Source organism: Macaca mulatta, chromosome 1, assembly GCF_049350105.2.
Source record: "Macaca mulatta isolate MMU2019108-1 chromosome 1, T2T-MMU8v2.0, whole genome shotgun sequence".
In the NCBI taxonomy this organism is placed as follows: Eukaryota; Metazoa; Chordata; class Mammalia; order Primates; family Cercopithecidae; genus Macaca; species Macaca mulatta.
Window position 1 is genome coordinate 20,433,791 of NC_133406.1, and position 20,155 is coordinate 20,453,945.

A 20,155-nucleotide genomic window follows, 5' to 3' on the forward strand; every position below is an offset into this window, starting at 1 on the left:
CATGTAAGCATTTCACACTATAAATTTCCCTGTTAGCACTGCTTTCACTGCATCCCAAAGTTTGGCTATGCTGTGTTTTCATTTTCATTCATTTCTGAGTACAGCTGAGCCTTGAACAACATGGGTTTGAACTGCAAGGGTGCACTTATACAGGAATTGTTTTCAATAAGTACAGTAGGTCCTCTGATTTCATTAATTCTGCATCTGTAACCAAAGGCAGATTGAAAATACAGTCTTCACAGAGCGCAAACCCTGAGGATACAGCGGCCTAACTTTTTTAATGCCCAGGTTTTACAGGGCCAACTGCAAGACTTGACTCTGTGTGGATTTTGGCCTACTTACGGGGTCCTGGAACCAATCCCCTGTGGGTACTGACACCCAACTGTATTTTCTGATTTCTCTTGTGGTTTCTTCTTTAACCCATTGGTTGTTTAAGCAAATATCTGAATCTCTTCAAATACCTGAGACTGGATAATTTATTAAAAAGAGACATTTATTTCTCTCAGTTCTCAAGGCTGGGGTGTCCAAGGTCAAGTCATCAGCCCATTCAGTGTCTAAGGAGGGCCCAGTCTCTCCTTCCAAGATGACACAACGTTGCTTCATCTTTCAGAGGGGAAGAACATTGTGTCCCCACACGGAGGAGACGGAGGGAATGAACCCACTCAAGTCCTTTTCTAAGGGCTCTAATTTCATCCATAAGGACTTCTACCCTCATGAGATAATCGCCTCCTAAAGAATCCACCTTTTTACCCTTTTTTTTTTTTTCTTTTTCTTTTTTTTGTTTGAGACAGGGTCTCATTCTATTGCCCCTACGGCAGTGCAGTAGCCTGTAGCCTGATCATGGCTCACTGCAGCCTTGACCTCCCAGGCTCAACCAGTCCTCCTGCTTCAGCCTCCTGAGTAGCTGGGACTACAGGCCTGCACCACCACGCCCACCGAATTTGGTGTTTTTTCTAGAGACAAGTTTTGCCATTTTGCCCTGGCTGGTCTTGAACTCCTGGGCTCGAACAATCTGACTGCCTTTCCCTTCCAAAGTGCTGGGATGACAGCGTTAGCCACCACCCCAGGCCAGTGCCCACCTCTTAATACTATCATATTGGCAAATAAATTTCAGCATATAAATTTTGGGGGACATTCAGACCATAGCAGTGTGTTCTGTACTTTCCAAAAAGAAAACAGGTCAGTTTATCAGTTTTCCTTGTGTTATTGATTTTTAACTCGATTTTGTTGTGGTCAGAGAAGACATTTGATAATACGCTGTTCGCCCTTCGCCAGCCTCGACGACTCTGGGTGAGGGGGCAAGAGGGGCCCTCGCAGGATTCCTGAGCGGCCAGGGATCCCAAAGAATACCTGCGCGACAGGGCGGAGGACCCGACGGGGTCCCAGGATCGTGGGCTGTGGGCCCTGACGCCTCGGAGCACTCCCTGTTCCGAGCGGGCCCGACGTGGTGGAAGCTCGGGAGCTCGGCAGCCGGGAGAGGCAGCAGGCGAAGAGGCTCCGGGATCCCGATCCGAGCACGACGACCCCGGGCTGGCGGTGCGGGCTGGAAGCCGGCGGGCATGGCTGGGCCGGGCTCTTGGGGCAGCCAGGCGCCTCTGCCGGCGTCTACGGCCATACCACCCTGAACGCGCCCGATCTCGTCTGATCTCGGAAGCTAAGCAGGGTCGGGCCTGGTTAGTACTTGGATGGGAGACCGCCTGGGAATACCGGGTGCTGTAGGCTTTTTGGCTTGCTTTCTTCTCTTTCTTTCTTTCTTTTCTACCTTCCTTTCTTCCCTTCTCTCACTCACTCTTCTTTCTTTCTTTCTTTCTTTCCTTCTTTCTCTCTTTCTTTCCTTTCTTTCTTTCTTTCCTTCTTTCTTTCTATCTCTCCCTCTTTCTATCTCGCTCTTTCTCTCTCTTTTGCTTTCCTTCTTACTTTCATTCTTTTCTGTTTCTTCCCTTGCTATCTTTCCTTTCTTTCTTTGTCTCTCTCTCTTTCTTTCTTTCGTTCTGCTGTCTTTCCTTCTTTCTTTCTTTCTACCTCTCTATCTTTCTTTCTATCCTTCCTCCTTTCTTTCCTTCTTTCTTTCTCTCTCCCTCTCTCTTGCTTGCTCTTTCTTTCTTTCCTTCTTTCTTTCATTCTTTTCTTTTCTTCCCTTGCTATCTTCCTTTTCTTTCTTCTCGTTCTTTCTTCTTTCTTGCTTTCCTTCTTTCTTTCTCCTATCTCTCTGTCTCTTTCTTTCTCTCTCTTTCTCTTTCTTTATTTCGTTCTTTCCTTCTTTCTTGCTTTTCTTTCTCACTTTCTTTTCTTCCTTTCTCTTTCTTTCTTTCTTTCTTTCTTTCTTCTCTTTGCTCCTTTCTTTCTTTCCTTCCTTTCTTTCTTTCTTTCTTTCCTTCCTTCCTTCCTTCCTTCCTTCCTTCCTTCCTTCCTTCCTTCTTTCTTTCTTTCCTTCCTTCTTTCTTTCTTTCCTTCTTTCTTTCTGTCTTTCCTTTTTCTTCCAGACGGAGTCTCGCTGTCACCCAGCCTGGAGTGCAGTGGCAAGATCTCGGCTCACTGCAAGCTCCGCCTCCCGGGTTCACGCCATTCTCCTGCCTCAGCCTCCCAAACAGCTGGGACTACAGGCGCCCGCCACCACGCCCGGCTCATGTTTTGTCGTTTTAGTGGAGACGGGGTTTCACCGTGTTAGCCAGGCTGGTCTGGATCTCCTGACGTCGTGATCCACCCGCCTCGGCCTCCCAAAGTGCTGGGACTACAGGCGTGATCCACCGCGCCCGGCCTGCTGTAGGCTTTTGTGGCTTCCCCTCTCCCTCCCTTGCCCCTACTATCGCCATGCTTCCCAACCTCCCCGGACTCTGCTCCCCCCTTGTCGCCCGCCTACACCCCCGCCGCAGCCGGGGACCTCCTCCTGGGGGTCCGCCACCAAAGCACCACCGGGCAGCAGCATCCCACCGCTTCCGCCTCGCCGCCGCCCGGCCAGGAGCCCGGCTCCAGCCCTGGAGGGCAGGAGGCCGGACCCCAAAGGCGCAGGCGCGGGTTCCCTGCCGTTCCCGGCGCCTTCCCGCTCCCGGAACGCACAGGCGATTCAATCCATTCACCGGGCGGGCGCCGCCGCAACCTTCCAAACCGGGGGAAGGGGCGGGCAGGGCCAGCGGGTGCCACAGACGCCAGCCGAGACCTCCGCTCCAGAACGCAGGGGCTGCTTTATCCGGGGGAAGGACATTGCTTCGCCAGCAACCAGGAAAACAGTCCCTGTGCACCCGGATTCCCATTGCCACCAACTTCGTGTAAACTCCAGTCCCGAGGACACGCCAGAGACCCAGGCCTCGGGCCCCGTGGGCACGCCCGGTGCCACGGCTCCCGCCAAAAGGGCGGGCGCACTCTGCAAATCAAGGGGCCCACCGCACCGCACCAAGAGCACAGGGAGGTGCCAACACAGGAAGGAGCCTACGAAACCCACCCCCAAAGCAAGCAATTAATCCAAGACAAAACCCGTCTCAGCGCTCCGTTGCTCCTCTCGCATGGACGGCCTGGCCACCCTGTTCTGGCCCAGCCCAAGCCCCCTCCACCCTATCCCGGCCTGCTCAAAAGGGCCCTGCCTACGGGAGCAGGGCGCTCCCTCTCCAAGGCTCTATCGCTCTCGCTCTCTAGCTCCCTGCCCCTCTCTCTTCTGGGTTTGCCCCTGCACCTCGCGCTATTTCTGTCGCCTTTCCTCTGTCTCTCCCTCTCTGTCTGTCTTTCTCGCTCTCTCTGTCCCTCTCTCTATCTCTGCCTCTCTGTCTCTTTCCCTCTCCACCTCCCCTGTCTCTCTCGATCGCTGTCTCTCTCCCTCCCTCGGTTTCAATCTCTCCATCTATCTCTTCCTTGCTCTCCTTCAAGCCGTTTCTGTGTGCACGTGTGTGTGTGTGCGTGTGTGTGTGTGTGTGTGTGTGTGTGTGTGCGTGTGTGTCTGTGTGTGAGCGCGCGCGCGTGTGTGGGTTCCCGCGCGCGAGCGCCCGGGTGTGTCTGTGTGTGGGGCTGTGGATTTGCTGCTGGTGGTGGTGGGGTGTTTCTGGGTTTCTCTCAGCCCCTCTCGCCGGGGATCAGGCTGCCGGCTCTAGTGCCAGCCCGGGGCAAAGCAGGGCCATCCCCCAACACCCCAGCCCCCACGCCCTCTTGCCCACCGGCCGGGTCTTGGTCGGGACAAGCGACCGTGGTGGGGGCGTTGTGAGAAAAAGGCCAGGCGCGGCTGGGCCGGCTGTTCGCCCTTGGCCAGCCCTGACGCCTCTGGGGGGGTGGGCCAAGAGGGGGCCTCGCAGGAGCTCCCCAGCGGCCAGGGATCCAAAAGAATACCTCCACGACAGGGCGGAGGACCCGCCGGGGTCCCAGGATCGTGGGCCCTGGGCCCAGACGCCTCGGAGCACTCCCTGTTCCGAGCGGGCCCGACGTGGTGGAAGCTCGGGAGCTCGGCAGCCGGGGGAAGGCCGCGGGCGAGCGGCTCGGGGGTCCCGATCCGAGCCCGGCGACCCCGGGCTGGCGGTGCGGGCTGGAAGCCGGCGGGCATGGCTGGGCCGGGCTCTTGGGGCAGCCAGGCGCCTCTGCCGGCGTCTACGGCCATACCACCCTGAACGCGCCCGATCTCGTCTGATCTCGTGAAGCTAAGCAGGGTCGGGCCTGGTTAGTACTTGGATGGGAGACCGCCTGGGAATACCGGGTGCTGTAGGCTTTTTGGCTTGCTTTCTTCTCTTTCTTTCTTTCTTTTCTACCTTCCTTTCTTCCCTTCTCTCACTCACTCTTCTTTCCTTCTTTCTTTCCTTCTTTCTCTCTTTCTTTCCTTTCTTTCTTTCCTTCTTTCTTTCTATCTCTCCCTCTTTCTATCTCGCTCTTTCTCTCTCTTTTGCTTTCCTTCTTACTTTCATTCTTTTCTGTTTCTTCCCTTGCTATCTTTCCTTTCTTTCTTTGTCTCTCTCTCTTTCTCTTTCTTCCTTCCTTCCTTCCTTTCTTCCTTCCTCTCTATCTCTCTATCACTCTTTCTTTCTTTCCTTCCTTCTTTCTTTCTCTCTTTGTTTTCTTTCTTTCTTTCCTTCTTTCTCTCTCTCTCTCTTTCTCGCTCTTTCTCTCTTTCTTTCCTTCTTTTCTTTTTCTTCCCTTGCTATCTTTGTTTTCTTTCTTTCTCTTTTCTTTTCTTTCCTTCTTTCTTTCTTTCTCCTATCTCTCTGTCTCTTTCTTTCTCTTTCTTTATTTCATTCTTTCCTTTTCTCTTGCTTTTCTTTCTTTCTCACTTTCTTCCTTTCTCTTCCTTTCTTTCTTTCTTTCTTTGTTTCATGCTTTCTTCGGTCTTTGCCTCTTTCTTCCTTTCTTTCTTTCCTTCTTACTTTCATTCTTTTCTTTTTCTTCCCTTACTATCTTTCCCTTGTTTCTTTCTCTCTCTTTCTTTCTCTCTCTCTCTCTTTCTCTCTCACTCTTTCTCTCTTTCTTTCTTTCTCTCTTTCTTTCTCTCTTTCTTTCTTTCTTTCTTTCTTTCTTTCTTTCTTTCTTTCTTTCTTTCTTTCTTTCTTTCTTTCTTTCCTACTTGGTTTCTTTCTTTCTTTCCTTTTTCTTCCAGACGGAGTCTCACTCTGTCACCCAACCTGGAGTGCAGTGGCAAGATCTGGGCCCACTGCAAGCTCCGCCTCCCGGGTTCACGCCATTCTCCTGCCTCAGCCTCCTGAGTAGCTGGGATTACAGGCATGCACCACCACACCTGGCTAATTTTGTATTTTTAGTAGAGACGGGGCTTCTCCATGTTGGTTAGCTTGGTCTTGGTCTGGAACTCCCAACTTCAGGCGATCCACCCACTTTCCCAAAGTGCTAGGATACCCAAAGTGCTAGGATTACAGGCGTGAGTCACCAGCGCCCGGTCAGACTAGGGGTATAGTTTTAGGCTTCTGCTTGGCTTTCCTTTTCTGTGATGAATTTCACCTCACAGTCTTAGGATATGGTGAGGAGTTTTAGGCATCGATCTTCATATGGGATATTATTCTACAGTTTTCTCTTGTAAAATCTTTGTCTTGCTTTGGTATCAGGGCAATTGTAGCCTCATAGAATGAGTTAGGGAATACTCCCTCCTCTTCAAGGTTTTGGCAGGATTAACAAGGATTACTATTCGTTCTCTAAATATTTGATAGAGAAGTCAAGTCCAAGGCTTTTTTTTTTTTTTTTTTTTTGGCAGGAGATATTGGGTTACTGATTCAGTCTCCTTACTAGTTACTAGTCTATTCAGATTTTCACTTTCTTTGTGATTTAGTCTTGGTAGGGTTCATGTTCCTAGGAATTTATCCATTTCATCCAAGTTATCCAATATGTTGGTGTACAATTGTTCTTAGCACTCTCTTACAATCCTATTCATTTATTTCTTTGAGACAGGATCTCATCTGTCACCTAGGCTAGAGTGCAGTGGTGTGATCTAGGCTCATTACAACCTCCACCTCCCAGGTTCAAGCGATCCTCCTACCTCAGCCTCCTCAGTAGCTGGGACAACAGGCTTTTGCCATCAAGATGGGCTGAATTTTCTTCTTTCTTTCTTTCTTTCTTTAATTTATTTTTTTCTTTCCTTTTTATCTTTTTTTTTTTTTTTTTGTAAAGACCGGGTTTGACCATATCTCCCAGGCTGGTCTTGAACTCCTGAGCTAAAGTGATTCACCTGCCTGAACCTCCCGAGTAGCTGGGATTACAGGGGCCTACCACCACACCCGGCTAATTTTTTTTGTATTTTTAGTAGAGATGGTTTCACCATGTTGGCCAGGTTAGTCTTGAACTCCTAACCTCAAGTGATCTGCATGCCTCGGCCTCCCAAAGTGCTGGGATTATAGGTGTGAGCCACTTCACCCTGCCAATCGTTTTCATTTTGACTGGATCCAATAGTAATGTCCCCACTTCCATTTCTGATTTTCGTAATTTGAGTATTCTCTCTTTTTTTCTTAGTCACTCCATAAAGTTTGTCAATTTGATCTTTTAAAAAACCAACTTTCAGTTTTGTTGATTTTCTCCATTTTTGTATTTTCTGTTTTATTTATTTCTGAATTAATCTTTCTTTCTTTCCTTCCTAGGGTTTAATTTGTTCTTTTCTAGTGCCTAAATTGTAAATTTAGATTGCTAATTTGAGGTCCTTTGGGTGTTTTTTGTTTTGTTTTCTTTTGAGAGGGAGTCTCGCTCTTGTTGCCCAGGCTGGAGTGCAATGGTGCGATCTCGGCTCACTGCAACCTCTGCCTCCCAGGTTTAAGCAATTCTCTTGCTTCAGCCTCCCAAGTCGCTGGGATTACAGGCGCCTGCCACCACAACCGGCTAATTTTGTATTTTCAGCAGAGACAGGGTTTCTCCCTGTTGTTCAGGCTAGTCTCGAACTCCTGACCTCAGGTGATTGGCTCACCTCAGCCTCCCAAAGTGCTGGGATTACAGGCATTAACCGCGACGCCTGGCTTTCTTTAGGTTTTTTTCATGTAAGCATTTCACACTATAAATTTCCCTGTTAGCACTGCTTTCACTGCATCCCAAAGTTTGGCTATGCTGTGTTTTCATTTTCATTCATTTCTGAGTACAGCTGAGCCTTGAACAACATGGGTTTGAACTGCAAGGGTGCACTTATACAGGAATTGTTTTCAATAAGTACAGTAGGTCCTCTGATTTCATTAATTCTGCATCTGTAACCAAAGGCAGATTGAAAATACAGTCTTCACAGAGCGCAAACCCTGAGGATACAGCGGCCTAACTTTTTTAATGCCCAGGTTTTACAGGGCCAACTGCAAGACTTGACTCTGTGTGGATTTTGGCCTACTTACGGGGTCCTGGAACCAATCCCCTGTGGGTACTGACACCCAACTGTATTTTCTGATTTCTCTTGTGGTTTCTTCTTTAACCCATTGGTTGTTTAAGCAAATATCTGAATCTCTTCAAATACCTGAGACTGGATAATTTATTAAAAAGAGACATTTATTTCTCTCAGTTCTCAAGGCTGGGGTGTCCAAGGTCAAGTCATCAGCCCATTCAGTGTCTAAGGAGGGCCCAGTCTCTCCTTCCAAGATGACACAACGTTGCTTCATCTTTCAGAGGGGAAGAACATTGTGTCCCCACACGGAGGAGACGGAGGGAATGAACCCACTCAAGTCCTTTTCTAAGGGCTCTAATTTCATCCATAAGGACTTCTACCCTCATGAGATAATCGCCTCCTAAAGAATCCACCTTTTTACCCTTTTTTTTTTTTTCTTTTTCTTTTTTTTGTTTGAGACAGGGTCTCATTCTATTGCCCCTACGGCAGTGCAGTAGCCTGTAGCCTGATCATGGCTCACTGCAGCCTTGACCTCCCAGGCTCAACCAGTCCTCCTGCTTCAGCCTCCTGAGTAGCTGGGACTACAGGCCTGCACCACCACGCCCACCGAATTTGGTGTTTTTTCTAGAGACAAGTTTTGCCATTTTGCCCTGGCTGGTCTTGAACTCCTGGGCTCGAACAATCTGACTGCCTTTCCCTTCCAAAGTGCTGGGATGACAGCGTTAGCCACCACCCCAGGCCAGTGCCCACCTCTTAATACTATCATATTGGCAAATAAATTTCAGCATATAAATTTTGGGGGACATTCAGACCATAGCAGTGTGTTCTGTACTTTCCAAAAAGAAAACAGGTCAGTTTATCAGTTTTCCTTGTGTTATTGATTTTTAACTCGATTTTGTTGTGGTCAGAGAAGACATTTGATAATACGCTGTTCGCCCTTCGCCAGCCTCGACGACTCTGGGTGAGGGGGCAAGAGGGGCCCTCGCAGGATTCCTGAGCGGCCAGGGATCCCAAAGAATACCTGCGCGACAGGGCGGAGGACCCGACGGGGTCCCAGGATCGTGGGCTGTGGGCCCTGACGCCTCGGAGCACTCCCTGTTCCGAGCGGGCCCGACGTGGTGGAAGCTCGGGAGCTCGGCAGCCGGGAGAGGCAGCAGGCGAAGAGGCTCCGGGATCCCGATCCGAGCACGACGACCCCGGGCTGGCGGTGCGGGCTGGAAGCCGGCGGGCATGGCTGGGCCGGGCTCTTGGGGCAGCCAGGCGCCTCTGCCGGCGTCTACGGCCATACCACCCTGAACGCGCCCGATCTCGTCTGATCTCGGAAGCTAAGCAGGGTCGGGCCTGGTTAGTACTTGGATGGGAGACCGCCTGGGAATACCGGGTGCTGTAGGCTTTTTGGCTTGCTTTCTTCTCTTTCTTTCTTTCTTTTCTACCTTCCTTTCTTCCCTTCTCTCACTCACTCTTCTTTCTTTCTTTCTTTCTTTCTTTCCTTCTTTCTCTCTTTCTTTCCTTTCTTTCTTTCTTTCCTTCTTTCTTTCTATCTCTCCCTCTTTCTATCTCGCTCTTTCTCTCTCTTTTGCTTTCCTTCTTACTTTCATTCTTTTCTGTTTCTTCCCTTGCTATCTTTCCTTTCTTTCTTTGTCTCTCTCTCTTTCTTTCTTTCGTTCTGCTGTCTTTCCTTCTTTCTTTCTTTCTACCTCTCTATCTTTCTTTCTATCCTTCCTCCTTTCTTTCCTTCTTTCTTTCTCTCTCCCTCTCTCTTGCTTGCTCTTTCTTTCTTTCCTTCTTTCTTTCATTCTTTTCTTTTCTTCCCTTGCTATCTTCCTTTTCTTTCTTCTCGTTCTTTCTTCTTTCTTGCTTTCCTTCTTTCTTTCTCCTATCTCTCTGTCTCTTTCTTTCTCTCTCTTTCTCTTTCTTTATTTCGTTCTTTCCTTCTTTCTTGCTTTTCTTTCTCACTTTCTTTTCTTCCTTTCTCTTTCTTTCTTTCTTTCTTTCTTCTCTTTGCTCCTTTCTTTCTTTCCTTCCTTTCTTTCTTTCTTTCTTTCCTTCCTTCCTTCCTTCCTTCCTTCCTTCCTTCCTTCCTTCCTTCCTTCTTTCTTTCTTTCCTTCCTTCTTTCTTTCTTTCCTTCTTTCTTTCTGTCTTTCCTTTTTCTTCCAGACGGAGTCTCGCTGTCACCCAGCCTGGAGTGCAGTGGCAAGATCTCGGCTCACTGCAAGCTCCGCCTCCCGGGTTCACGCCATTCTCCTGCCTCAGCCTCCCAAACAGCTGGGACTACAGGCGCCCGCCACCACGCCCGGCTCATGTTTTGTCGTTTTAGTGGAGACGGGGTTTCACCGTGTTAGCCAGGCTGGTCTGGATCTCCTGACGTCGTGATCCACCCGCCTCGGCCTCCCAAAGTGCTGGGACTACAGGCGTGATCCACCGCGCCCGGCCTGCTGTAGGCTTTTGTGGCTTCCCCTCTCCCTCCCTTGCCCCTACTATCGCCATGCTTCCCAACCTCCCCGGACTCTGCTCCCCCCTTGTCGCCCGCCTACACCCCCGCCGCAGCCGGGGACCTCCTCCTGGGGGTCCGCCACCAAAGCACCACCGGGCAGCAGCATCCCACCGCTTCCGCCTCGCCGCCGCCCGGCCAGGAGCCCGGCTCCAGCCCTGGAGGGCAGGAGGCCGGACCCCAAAGGCGCAGGCGCGGGTTCCCTGCCGTTCCCGGCGCCTTCCCGCTCCCGGAACGCACAGGCGATTCAATCCATTCACCGGGCGGGCGCCGCCGCAACCTTCCAAACCGGGGGAAGGGGCGGGCAGGGCCAGCGGGTGCCACAGACGCCAGCCGAGACCTCCGCTCCAGAACGCAGGGGCTGCTTTATCCGGGGGAAGGACATTGCTTCGCCAGCAACCAGGAAAACAGTCCCTGTGCACCCGGATTCCCATTGCCACCAACTTCGTGTAAACTCCAGTCCCGAGGACACGCCAGAGACCCAGGCCTCGGGCCCCGTGGGCACGCCCGGTGCCACGGCTCCCGCCAAAAGGGCGGGCGCACTCTGCAAATCAAGGGGCCCACCGCACCGCACCAAGAGCACAGGGAGGTGCCAACACAGGAAGGAGCCTACGAAACCCACCCCCAAAGCAAGCAATTAATCCAAGACAAAACCCGTCTCAGCGCTCCGTTGCTCCTCTCGCATGGACGGCCTGGCCACCCTGTTCTGGCCCAGCCCAAGCCCCCTCCACCCTATCCCGGCCTGCTCAAAAGGGCCCTGCCTACGGGAGCAGGGCGCTCCCTCTCCAAGGCTCTATCGCTCTCGCTCTCTAGCTCCCTGCCCCTCTCTCTTCTGGGTTTGCCCCTGCACCTCGCGCTATTTCTGTCGCCTTTCCTCTGTCTCTCCCTCTCTGTCTGTCTTTCTCGCTCTCTCTGTCCCTCTCTCTATCTCTGCCTCTCTGTCTCTTTCCCTCTCCACCTCCCCTGTCTCTCTCGATCGCTGTCTCTCTCCCTCCCTCGGTTTCAATCTCTCCATCTATCTCTTCCTTGCTCTCCTTCAAGCCGTTTCTGTGTGCACGTGTGTGTGTGTGCGTGTGTGTGTGTGTGTGTGTGTGTGTGTGTGCGTGTGTGTCTGTGTGTGAGCGCGCGCGCGTGTGTGGGTTCCCGCGCGCGAGCGCCCGGGTGTGTCTGTGTGTGGGGCTGTGGATTTGCTGCTGGTGGTGGTGGGGTGTTTCTGGGTTTCTCTCAGCCCCTCTCGCCGGGGATCAGGCTGCCGGCTCTAGTGCCAGCCCGGGGCAAAGCAGGGCCATCCCCCAACACCCCAGCCCCCACGCCCTCTTGCCCACCGGCCGGGTCTTGGTCGGGACAAGCGACCGTGGTGGGGGCGTTGTGAGAAAAAGGCCAGGCGCGGCTGGGCCGGCTGTTCGCCCTTGGCCAGCCCTGACGCCTCTGGGGGGGTGGGCCAAGAGGGGGCCTCGCAGGAGCTCCCCAGCGGCCAGGGATCCAAAAGAATACCTCCACGACAGGGCGGAGGACCCGCCGGGGTCCCAGGATCGTGGGCCCTGGGCCCAGACGCCTCGGAGCACTCCCTGTTCCGAGCGGGCCCGACGTGGTGGAAGCTCGGGAGCTCGGCAGCCGGGGGAAGGCCGCGGGCGAGCGGCTCGGGGGTCCCGATCCGAGCCCGGCGACCCCGGGCTGGCGGTGCGGGCTGGAAGCCGGCGGGCATGGCTGGGCCGGGCTCTTGGGGCAGCCAGGCGCCTCTGCCGGCGTCTACGGCCATACCACCCTGAACGCGCCCGATCTCGTCTGATCTCGTGAAGCTAAGCAGGGTCGGGCCTGGTTAGTACTTGGATGGGAGACCGCCTGGGAATACCGGGTGCTGTAGGCTTTTTGGCTTGCTTTCTTCTCTTTCTTTCTTTCTTTTCTACCTTCCTTTCTTCCCTTCTCTCACTCACTCTTCTTTCCTTCTTTCTTTCCTTCTTTCTCTCTTTCTTTCCTTTCTTTCTTTCCTTCTTTCTTTCTATCTCTCCCTCTTTCTATCTCGCTCTTTCTCTCTCTTTTGCTTTCCTTCTTACTTTCATTCTTTTCTGTTTCTTCCCTTGCTATCTTTCCTTTCTTTCTTTGTCTCTCTCTCTTTCTCTTTCTTCCTTCCTTCCTTCCTTTCTTCCTTCCTCTCTATCTCTCTATCACTCTTTCTTTCTTTCCTTCCTTCTTTCTTTCTCTCTTTGTTTTCTTTCTTTCTTTCCTTCTTTCTCTCTCTCTCTCTTTCTCGCTCTTTCTCTCTTTCTTTCCTTCTTTTCTTTTTCTTCCCTTGCTATCTTTGTTTTCTTTCTTTCTCTTTTCTTTTCTTTCCTTCTTTCTTTCTTTCTCCTATCTCTCTGTCTCTTTCTTTCTCTTTCTTTATTTCATTCTTTCCTTTTCTCTTGCTTTTCTTTCTTTCTCACTTTCTTCCTTTCTCTTCCTTTCTTTCTTTCTTTCTTTCTTTCTTTGTTTCATGCTTTCTTCGGTCTTTGCCTCTTTCTTCCTTTCTTTCTTTCCTTCTTACTTTCATTCTTTTCTTTTTCTTCCCTTACTATCTTTCCCTTGTTTCTTTCTCTCTCTTTCTTTCTCTCTCTCTCTCTTTCTCTCTCACTCTTTCTCTCTTTCTTTCTTTCTCTCTTTCTTTCTCTCTTTCTTTCTTTCTTTCTTTCTTTCTTTCTTTCTTTCTTTCTTTCTTTCTTTCTTTCTTTCTTTCTTTCTTTCTTTCTTTCCTACTTGGTTTCTTTCTTTCTTTCCTTTTTCTTCCAGACGGAGTCTCACTCTGTCACCCAACCTGGAGTGCAGTGGCAAGATCTGGGCCCACTGCAAGCTCCGCCTCCCGGGTTCACGCCATTCTCCTGCCTCAGCCTCCTGAGTAGCTGGGATTACAGGCATGCACCACCACACCTGGCTAATTTTGTATTTTTAGTAGAGACGGGGCTTCTCCATGTTGGTTAGCTTGGTCTTGGTCTGGAACTCCCAACTTCAGGCGATCCACCCACTTTCCCAAAGTGCTAGGATACCCAAAGTGCTAGGATTACAGGCGTGAGTCACCAGCGCCCGGTCAGACTAGGGGTATAGTTTTAGGCTTCTGCTTGGCTTTCCTTTTCTGTGATGAATTTCACCTCACAGTCTTAGGATATGGTGAGGAGTTTTAGGCATCGATCTTCATATGGGATATTATTCTACAGTTTTCTCTTGTAAAATCTTTGTCTTGCTTTGGTATCAGGGCAATTGTAGCCTCATAGAATGAGTTAGGGAATACTCCCTCCTCTTCAAGGTTTTGGCAGGATTAACAAGGATTACTATTCGTTCTCTAAATATTTGATAGAGAAGTCAAGTCCAAGGCTTTTTTTTTTTTTTTTTTTTTGGCAGGAGATATTGGGTTACTGATTCAGTCTCCTTACTAGTTACTAGTCTATTCAGATTTTCACTTTCTTTGTGATTTAGTCTTGGTAGGGTTCATGTTCCTAGGAATTTATCCATTTCATCCAAGTTATCCAATATGTTGGTGTACAATTGTTCTTAGCACTCTCTTACAATCCTATTCATTTATTTCTTTGAGACAGGATCTCATCTGTCACCTAGGCTAGAGTGCAGTGGTGTGATCTAGGCTCATTACAACCTCCACCTCCCAGGTTCAAGCGATCCTCCTACCTCAGCCTCCTCAGTAGCTGGGACAACAGGCTTTTGCCATCAAGATGGGCTGAATTTTCTTCTTTCTTTCTTTCTTTCTTTAATTTATTTTTTTCTTTCCTTTTTATCTTTTTTTTTTTTTTTTTGTAAAGACCGGGTTTGACCATATCTCCCAGGCTGGTCTTGAACTCCTGAGCTAAAGTGATTCACCTGCCTGAACCTCCCGAGTAGCTGGGATTACAGGGGCCTACCACCACACCCGGCTAATTTTTTTTGTATTTTTAGTAGAGATGGTTTCACCATGTTGGCCAGGTTAGTCTTGAACTCCTAACCTCAAGTGATCTGCATGCCTCGGCCTCCCAAAGTGCTGGGATTATAGGTGTGAGCCACTTCACCCTGCCAATCGTTTTCATTTTGACTGGATCCAATAGTAATGTCCCCACTTCCATTTCTGATTTTCGTAATTTGAGTATTCTCTCTTTTTTTCTTAGTCACTCCATAAAGTTTGTCAATTTGATCTTTTAAAAAACCAACTTTCAGTTTTGTTGATTTTCTCCATTTTTGTATTTTCTGTTTTATTTATTTCTGAATTAATCTTTCTTTCTTTCCTTCCTAGGGTTTAATTTGTTCTTTTCTAGTGCCTAAATTGTAAATTTAGATTGCTAATTTGAGGTCCTTTGGGTGTTTTTTGTTTTGTTTTCTTTTGAGAGGGAGTCTCGCTCTTGTTGCCCAGGCTGGAGTGCAATGGTGCGATCTCGGCTCACTGCAACCTCTGCCTCCCAGGTTTAAGCAATTCTCTTGCTTCAGCCTCCCAAGTCGCTGGGATTACAGGCGCCTGCCACCACAACCGGCTAATTTTGTATTTTCAGCAGAGACAGGGTTTCTCCCTGTTGTTCAGGCTAGTCTCGAACTCCTGACCTCAGGTGATTGGCTCACCTCAGCCTCCCAAAGTGCTGGGATTACAGGCATTAACCGCGACGCCTGGCTTTCTTTAGGTTTTTTTCATGTAAGCATTTCACACTATAAATTTCCCTGTTAGCACTGCTTTCACTGCATCCCAAAGTTTGGCTATGCTGTGTTTTCATTTTCATTCATTTCTGAGTACAGCTGAGCCTTGAACAACATGGGTTTGAACTGCAAGGGTGCACTTATACAGGAATTGTTTTCAATAAGTACAGTAGGTCCTCTGATTTCATTAATTCTGCATCTGTAACCAAAGGCAGATTGAAAATACAGTCTTCACAGAGCGCAAACCCTGAGGATACAGCGGCCTAACTTTTTTAATGCCCAGGTTTTACAGGGCCAACTGCAAGACTTGACTCTGTGTGGATTTTGGCCTACTTACGGGGTCCTGGAACCAATCCCCTGTGGGTACTGACACCCAACTGTATTTTCTGATTTCTCTTGTGGTTTCTTCTTTAACCCATTGGTTGTTTAAGCAAATATCTGAATCTCTTCAAATACCTGAGACTGGATAATTTATTAAAAAGAGACATTTATTTCTCTCAGTTCTCAAGGCTGGGGTGTCCAAGGTCAAGTCATCAGCCCATTCAGTGTCTAAGGAGGGCCCAGTCTCTCCTTCCAAGATGACACAACGTTGCTTCATCTTTCAGAGGGGAAGAACATTGTGTCCCCACACGGAGGAGACGGAGGGAATGAACCCACTCAAGTCCTTTTCTAAGGGCTCTAATTTCATCCATAAGGACTTCTACCCTCATGAGATAATCGCCTCCTAAAGAATCCACCTTTTTACCCTTTTTTTTTTTTTCTTTTTCTTTTTTTTGTTTGAGACAGGGTCTCATTCTATTGCCCCTACGGCAGTGCAGTAGCCTGTAGCCTGATCATGGCTCACTGCAGCCTTGACCTCCCAGGCTCAACCAGTCCTCCTGCTTCAGCCTCCTGAGTAGCTGGGACTACAGGCCTGCACCACCACGCCCACCGAATTTGGTGTTTTTTCTAGAGACAAGTTTTGCCATTTTGCCCTGGCTGGTCTTGAACTCCTGGGCTCGAACAATCTGACTGCCTTTCCCTTCCAAAGTGCTGGGATGACAGCGTTAGCCACCACCCCAGGCCAGTGCCCACCTCTTAATACTATCATATTGGCAAATAAATTTCAGCATATAAATTTTGGGGGACATTCAGACCATAGCAGTGTGTTCTGTACTTTCCAAAAAGAAAACAGGTCAGTTTATCAGTTTTCCTTGTGTTATTGATTTTTAACTCGATTTTGTTGTGGTCAGAGAAGACATTTGATAATACGCTGTTCGCCCTTCGCCAGCCTCGACGACTCTGGGTGAGGGGGCAAGAGGGGCCCTCGCAGGATTCCTGAGCGGCCAGGGATCCCAAAGAATACCTGCGCGACAGGGCGGAGGACCCGACGGGGTCCCAGGATCGTGGGCTGTGGGCCCTGACGCCTCGGAGCACTCCCTGTTCCGAGCGGGCCCGACGTGGTGGAAGCTCGGGAGCTCGGCAGCCGGGAGAGGCAGCAGGCGAAGAGGCTCCGGGATCCCGATCCGAGCACGACGACCCCGGGCTGGCGGTGCGGGCTGGAAGCCGGCGGGCATGGCTGGGCCGGGCTCTTGGGGCAGCCAGGCGCCTCTGCCGGCGTCTACGGCCATACCACCCTGAACGCGCCCGATCTCGTCTGATCTCGGAAGCTAAGCAGGGTCGGGCCTGGTTAGTACTTGGATGGGAGACCGCCTGGGAATACCGGGTGCTGTAGGCTTTTTGGCTTGCTTTCTTCTCTTTCTTTCTTTCTTTTCTACCTTCCTTTCTTCCCTTCTCTCACTCACTCTTCTTTCTTTCTTTCTTTCTTTCTTTCCTTCTTTCTCTCTTTCTTTCCTTTCTTTCTTTCTTTCCTTCTTTCTTTCTATCTCTCCCTCTTTCTATCTCGCTCTTTCTCTCTCTTTTGCTTTCCTTCTTACTTTCATTCTTTTCTGTTTCTTCCCTTGCTATCTTTCCTTTCTTTCTTTGTCTCTCTCTCTTTCTTTCTTTCGTTCTGCTGTCTTTCCTTCTTTCTTTCTTTCTACCTCTCTATCTTTCTTTCTATCCTTCCTCCTTTCTTTCCTTCTTTCTTTCTCTCTCCCTCTCTCTTGCTTGCTCTTTCTTTCTTTCCTTCTTTCTTTCATTCTTTTCTTTTCTTCCCTTGCTATCTTCCTTTTCTTTCTTCTCGTTCTTTCTTCTTTCTTGCTTTCCTTCTTTCTTTCTCCTATCTCTCTGTCTCTTTCTTTCTCTCTCTTTCTCTTTCTTTATTTCGTTCTTTCCTTCTTTCTTGCTTTTCTTTCTCACTTTCTTTTCTTCCTTTCTCTTTCTTTCTTTCTTTCTTTCTTCTCTTTGCTCCTTTCTTTCTTTCCTTCCTTTCTTTCTTTCTTTCTTTCCTTCCTTCCTTCCTTCCTTCCTTCCTTCCTTCCTTCCTTCCTTCCTTCCTTCTTTCTTTCTTTCCTTCCTTCTTTCTTTCTTTCCTTCTTTCTTTCTGTCTTTCCTTTTTCTTCCAGACGGAGTCTCGCTGTCACCCAGCCTGGAGTGCAGTGGCAAGATCTCGGCTCACTGCAAGCTCCGCCTCCCGGGTTCACGCCATTCTCCTGCCTCAGCCTCCCAAACAGCTGGGACTACAGGCGCCCGCCACCACGCCCGGCTCATGTTTTGTCGTTTTAGTGGAGACGGGGTTTCACCGTGTTAGCCAGGCTGGTCTGGATCTCCTGACGTCGTGATCCACCCGCCTCGGCCTCCCAAAGTGCTGGGACTACAGGCGTGATCCACCGCGCCCGGCCTGCTGTAGGCTTTTGTGGCTTCCCCTCTCCCTCCCTTGCCCCTACTATCGCCATGCTTCCCAACCTCCCCGGACTCTGCTCCCCCCTTGTCGCCCGCCTACACCCCCGCCGCAGCCGGGGACCTCCTCCTGGGGGTCCGCCACCAAAGCACCACCGGGCAGCAGCATCCCACCGCTTCCGCCTCGCCGCCGCCCGGCCAGGAGCCCGGCTCCAGCCCTGGAGGGCAGGAGGCCGGACCCCAAAGGCGCAGGCGCGGGTTCCCTGCCGTTCCCGGCGCCTTCCCGCTCCCGGAACGCACAGGCGATTCAATCCATTCACCGGGCGGGCGCCGCCGCAACCTTCCAAACCGGGGGAAGGGGCGGGCAGGGCCAGCGGGTGCCACAGACGCCAGCCGAGACCTCCGCTCCAGAACGCAGGGGCTGCTTTATCCGGGGGAAGGACATTGCTTCGCCAGCAACCAGGAAAACAGTCCCTGTGCACCCGGATTCCCATTGCCACCAACTTCGTGTAAACTCCAGTCCCGAGGACACGCCAGAGACCCAGGCCTCGGGCCCCGTGGGCACGCCCGGTGCCACGGCTCCCGCCAAAAGGGCGGGCGCACTCTGCAAATCAAGGGGCCCACCGCACCGCACCAAGAGCACAGGGAGGTGCCAACACAGGAAGGAGCCTACGAAACCCACCCCCAAAGCAAGCAATTAATCCAAGACAAAACCCGTCTCAGCGCTCCGTTGCTCCTCTCGCATGGACGGCCTGGCCACCCTGTTCTGGCCCAGCCCAAGCCCCCTCCACCCTATCCCGGCCTGCTCAAAAGGGCCCTGCCTACGGGAGCAGGGCGCTCCCTCTCCAAGGCTCTATCGCTCTCGCTCTCTAGCTCCCTGCCCCTCTCTCTTCTGGGTTTGCCCCTGCACCTCGCGCTATTTCTGTCGCCTTTCCTCTGTCTCTCCCTCTCTGTCTGTCTTTCTCGCTCTCTCTGTCCCTCTCTCTATCTCTGCCTCTCTGTCTCTTTCCCTCTCCACCTCCCCTGTCTCTCTCGATCGCTGTCTCTCTCCCTCCCTCGGTTTCAATCTCTCCATCTATCTCTTCCTTGCTCTCCTTCAAGCCGTTTCTGTGTGCACGTGTGTGTGTGTGCGTGTGTGTGTGTGTGTGTGTGTGTGTGTGTGCGTGTGTGTCTGTGTGTGAGCGCGCGCGCGTGTGTGGGTTCCCGCGCGCGAGCGCCCGGGTGTGTCTGTGTGTGGGGCTGTGGATTTGCTGCTGGTGGTGGTGGGGTGTTTCTGGGTTTCTCTCAGCCCCTCTCGCCGGGGATCAGGCTGCCGGCTCTAGTGCCAGCCCGGGGCAAAGCAGGGCCATCCCCCAACACCCCAGCCCCCACGCCCTCTTGCCCACCGGCCGGGTCTTGGTCGGGACAAGCGACCGTGGTGGGGGCGTTGTGAGAAAAAGGCCAGGCGCGGCTGGGCCGGCTGTTCGCCCTTGGCCAGCCCTGACGCCTCTGGGGGGGTGGGCCAAGAGGGGGCCTCGCAGGAGCTCCCCAGCGGCCAGGGATCCAAAAGAATACCTCCACGACAGGGCGGAGGACCCGCCGGGGTCCCAGGATCGTGGGCCCTGGGCCCAGACGCCTCGGAGCACTCCCTGTTCCGAGCGGGCCCGACGTGGTGGAAGCTCGGGAGCTCGGCAGCCGGGGGAAGGCCGCGGGCGAGCGGCTCGGGGGTCCCGATCCGAGCCCGGCGACCCCGGGCTGGCGGTGCGGGCTGGAAGCCGGCGGGCATGGCTGGGCCGGGCTCTTGGGGCAGCCAGGCGCCTCTGCCGGCGTCTACGGCCATACCACCCTGAACGCGCCCGATCTCGTCTGATCTCGTGAAGCTAAGCAGGGTCGGGCCTGGTTAGTACTTGGATGGGAGACCGCCTGGGAATACCGGGTGCTGTAGGCTTTTTGGCTTGCTTTCTTCTCTTTCTTTCTTTCTTTTCTACCTTCCTTTCTTCCCTTCTCTCACTCACTCTTCTTTCCTTCTTTCTTTCCTTCTTTCTCTCTTTCTTTCCTTTCTTTCTTTCCTTCTTTCTTTCTATCTCTCCCTCTTTCTATCTCGCTCTTTCTCTCTCTTTTGCTTTCCTTCTTACTTTCATTCTTTTCTGTTTCTTCCCTTGCTATCTTTCCTTTCTTTCTTTGTCTCTCTCTCTTTCTCTTTCTTCCTTCCTTCCTTCCTTTCTTCCTTCCTCTCTATCTCTCTATCACTCTTTCTTTCTTTCCTTCCTTCTTTCTTTCTCTCTTTGTTTTCTTTCTTTCTTTCCTTCTTTCTCTCTCTCTCTCTTTCTCGCTCTTTCTCTCTTTCTTTCCTTCTTTTCTTTTTCTTCCCTTGCTATCTTTGTTTTCTTTCTTTCTCTTTTCTTTTCTTTCCTTCTTTCTTTCTTTCTCCTATCTCTCTGTCTCTTTCTTTCTCTTTCTTTATTTCATTCTTTCCTTTTCTCTTGCTTTTCTTTCTTTCTCACTTTCTTCCTTTCTCTTC

At 50.9% G+C, this 20,155-nt stretch overlaps 6 non-coding genes across 6 annotated transcripts; all 6 read left to right on the forward strand.

Annotated features, from left to right (window-relative positions):
- The first annotated feature begins 1,603 nt into the window (after positions 1-1,603).
- LOC114675860 (5S ribosomal RNA) lies at positions 1,604-1,722 on the forward strand. Its single transcript, XR_003726703.1, has one exon. It is a non-coding gene; the product is annotated as a 5S ribosomal RNA (ribosomal RNA).
- A 2,842-nt stretch (positions 1,723-4,564) lies between these two features.
- Positions 4,565-4,684, forward strand: LOC114675641 (5S ribosomal RNA). The gene has a single exon (XR_003726546.2). It is a non-coding gene; the product is annotated as a 5S ribosomal RNA (ribosomal RNA).
- Positions 4,685-9,036: 4,352 nt separating this feature from the next.
- On the forward strand, positions 9,037-9,155 carry LOC114675456 (5S ribosomal RNA). The gene has a single exon (XR_003726462.1). It is a non-coding gene; the product is annotated as a 5S ribosomal RNA (ribosomal RNA).
- A 2,846-nt stretch (positions 9,156-12,001) lies between these two features.
- Positions 12,002-12,121, forward strand: LOC114674636 (5S ribosomal RNA). Its single transcript, XR_003726631.2, has one exon. It is a non-coding gene; the product is annotated as a 5S ribosomal RNA (ribosomal RNA).
- A 4,372-nt stretch (positions 12,122-16,493) lies between these two features.
- LOC114675629 (5S ribosomal RNA) lies at positions 16,494-16,612 on the forward strand. The gene has a single exon (XR_003726537.1). It is a non-coding gene; the product is annotated as a 5S ribosomal RNA (ribosomal RNA).
- Positions 16,613-19,462: 2,850 nt separating this feature from the next.
- LOC114675635 (5S ribosomal RNA) lies at positions 19,463-19,582 on the forward strand. Its single transcript, XR_003726542.2, has one exon. It is a non-coding gene; the product is annotated as a 5S ribosomal RNA (ribosomal RNA).
- Positions 19,583-20,155: the final 573 nt, after the last annotated feature.